Consider the following 2932-nt stretch of genomic DNA (forward strand, 5'->3'; position numbering starts at 1 on the left):
AGCCAGAGATCTTCCACACCTTGCAGCCGTTCCCAGCAGCCAAAGATCTGCAATTCCGTCTTTCATACCTTGCCAGCCGGAGATGTCTGTGGCCTTGCAGCCATTCTTATAATATTCAGCAGTCAGATAAGCAGTCTTTGAGACAAAAGTTCTACAATTCAGTCTTTTACAGGGAAGAGGAAGCACTTGGAGCTGATTCCTGTGACAGCGATCTCCATAAAGGACAAAAATAAAACAACTCTAAAGGCAAGGCTGCTGGAGTTTAAGGAAAATCCCATTCAGGCAGCTCCCGCTGTCTATGCAGGTTCTGGTCAGCTCTGCCACTGTGTCTGATTAATGCTCAGGTACTTTCTTAGAAGGACATCAGGATGCCCTTCAGGGCTGGTGTGAAGTCCTCCTGTCCCGCACCAATGTGAAAACCCTGCCTGCAGGCCTGTCCCTGAGGGAGCTCTCACCTCACCGTTTCCAACCACTCATAGTTTTATCCTTTGGAAGTTGCTTTAGGATTAGCTGCAAGTGATACGGCAGCCAGCATCTCTTCTTTATGAGAGACTTCTAGTTGTAGACACTTGCTCCCTGGGCATTTCACCGCTCCTGTTGGTACTGTTCCCATGCTTGGCAACAGGAGGATAATTTTGCCTATTGCCAGCTACTGCATGAGATCTGGGCAAACTGGTCTGCAGCTACAATTAGTTCCTCTTTCCCTCTGTCTCTTGATTGTTGCTGGAAGAGGATGATGTTGCTAAGACTGCCAAGGGCAGCAGAATTGTTCTTGTTTCCCAGGCTAGGCTACACACTCAAATTCTTTCTGTGAGGTAGAGAGAGGGGATCTTCATTTAAAACACCCTGTAGTGATGTACTGCAGAGCATCCATGTTACAGTATGACATTATGGAACAGCACTGGCTTGCAACCCTTGGTGTTAATCCTGACTGGCATTGCTGGGATGGAAGATGGTTGCAGCTTGCTCTTTATCCCATTTTCTTCTGCTTATCTTCTGTCACTTGTGGGGAACTGTACAATCCTGTTTCTGTGAGCCCCTGTATCTGTGCTGTCATCACCAGTTTGGGTTTGTTTCTAAAATACCAATAGTAATGCGTGTTTTGTGGTTTGATGCCAGGCAGGTTAGTCTTGATGCTTGATTTGCTCAATCTTTTTTAATTCATTCCTTCTCCTTCATGGAGTCCTCTGTGCTTCCAGACATGACCTTCGATCACTATGTGGTCATCTGCTACCTGCTGAGATACTCCTCCATGCTCACGAGTGCCAGGATAGGCAGGATCAGGCTGGTGTCCTGGGCTGCTCCAGGTGTCTCCTCAAGCATTCCTCCACTTCTGGAATTAAGGTTACTGTTACTGTCTGCATCAGGACCTGATCAAGCTGGTGTGTATAGACATCGCATTCAATAACTGGTATGGCTTTGCTGTAGCCGTTCTCTTTCTGACTTTTGACCTCCTCCTCATTTTCATGCCATATATTGCTAGGGCCATTCTGAGCATCACATCCCAGAGGGAGCATCTCAAGGCTTTGAACAACTGCCTGTCCTGTATCCTGGCAGTCCTGTTCCTGGTTGTCTTGTCCATGGTTCACTGGTATGGCAAGCATGCTTCCCCCCTCATTCACATCATCACGGACAATGTCTACCTACTGCCCTCTCCCCCGCCATGCTGAACCCCATCATCTACAGCATAAAAACTAAACAGATCCACAGGATCTGCCTTTCAAAGGCAGCTCTGCCCGAGGTGGAGACAGCAAGGAGGAGTTGAGGGGATGGGATGGGATGGATGACTGCAGGCTAGAGGCAGCTGGTCTGTGTCATTGCTTTAGCATTTCTTTGCATTGGGGATTTTTTGGATGGGGACTTCTTCAGTTATCAAATGGTATCCATTGGGCTATAGTGATTTGTTGTGTCTGGTAAGCAGAGTCAACAACTTGATGTTATTACTTGAGCTGGGATCATTCATTGTATACTGTAAAAAGGTTTTGCTTTATGAAGCTATTCTAGAAAAAGGCATCCCTGAAGAGAAGAGGCTGATTAGATCAGCTGTCCATCTCTTACCACAGTCTAAGTTCATCTGCTCCACCCTGAGTTGCACTAAAAGGTCAAATGTTTCACCTGTGCTGTTCTCTGTATTTGATTGTTTCTTATGATGGACTTTATGACTCTGCAATAATTCGTGCATTAATCCTAGCATGCTAAATATCACTGTTCACTCGTTATTTCAATTATACTGTTTCAAAGAAAATCTCTTAATCTCTTGAAGTCCAGAAATGGAGAGACCTGAAGAGAATTTTACAAATAGCAAAACCACCCAGCTTACAAAGGTTTAGCTCCTTAACTATTGGGACAGTCACCACCTCCATCTGCAAGTCTAGATGTGCTCCCCTCCTCTACATAGCAAACACTGACTGCTGAGTCTGCAATAGGGCAGCACTGACCTTACCTTGCTCATGGTATCTTGAAACATCAGACTGGCCCAACATTGCCTTACAGTCTTTGTCCACCCTCTTCTGCTGTTTACTATCCCACTGGGGTGAACCAGGCTGAGGAGCTACCCCACGTCTCTGCTAGAGCAGCTGTGAGGACTGCCTGTTGGAGCTGTGTTGCAGGAGGGCTGAGGCTCTGCCTCAGTGAAGAGCTCCTGTACTCTATGCTGCAGATCACCAGCTAATTGATTTCGCCTTTGTAGCTCTGTTCTGGGGCCTGTGCACCTCCCTTCATGCTCTCCTTACATGAGTCAACATTTAGCTGGAGCTAGCAATTGCTCCTCTCCCCCTGACCTGCACTTGCATTCGTTCAATGGCTCTCGGAGCACACAGGGCCCAGGGGTTCTGCTGTCCCTGCACCGATCTCATCAGGGTTCGCTGTGGCTGACAGCATCTTTCAGCTGAAACAGGTCATGGAATAGTTTGGGTGTTTCTTTAGTTTCAGA

The 2932-nt window shown here is 47.0% G+C and overlaps 1 pseudogene; it reads left to right on the top strand.

Moving 5' to 3' along the window:
- The first annotated feature begins 1093 nt into the window (after positions 1–1093).
- LOC142080453 (olfactory receptor 51Q1-like) lies at positions 1094–1765 on the top strand (annotated as a pseudogene).
- Positions 1766–2932: the final 1167 nt, after the last annotated feature.

This window comes from Calonectris borealis, chromosome 1, assembly GCF_964195595.1.
Source record: "Calonectris borealis chromosome 1, bCalBor7.hap1.2, whole genome shotgun sequence".
Taxonomy (NCBI): Eukaryota; Metazoa; Chordata; class Aves; order Procellariiformes; family Procellariidae; genus Calonectris; species Calonectris borealis.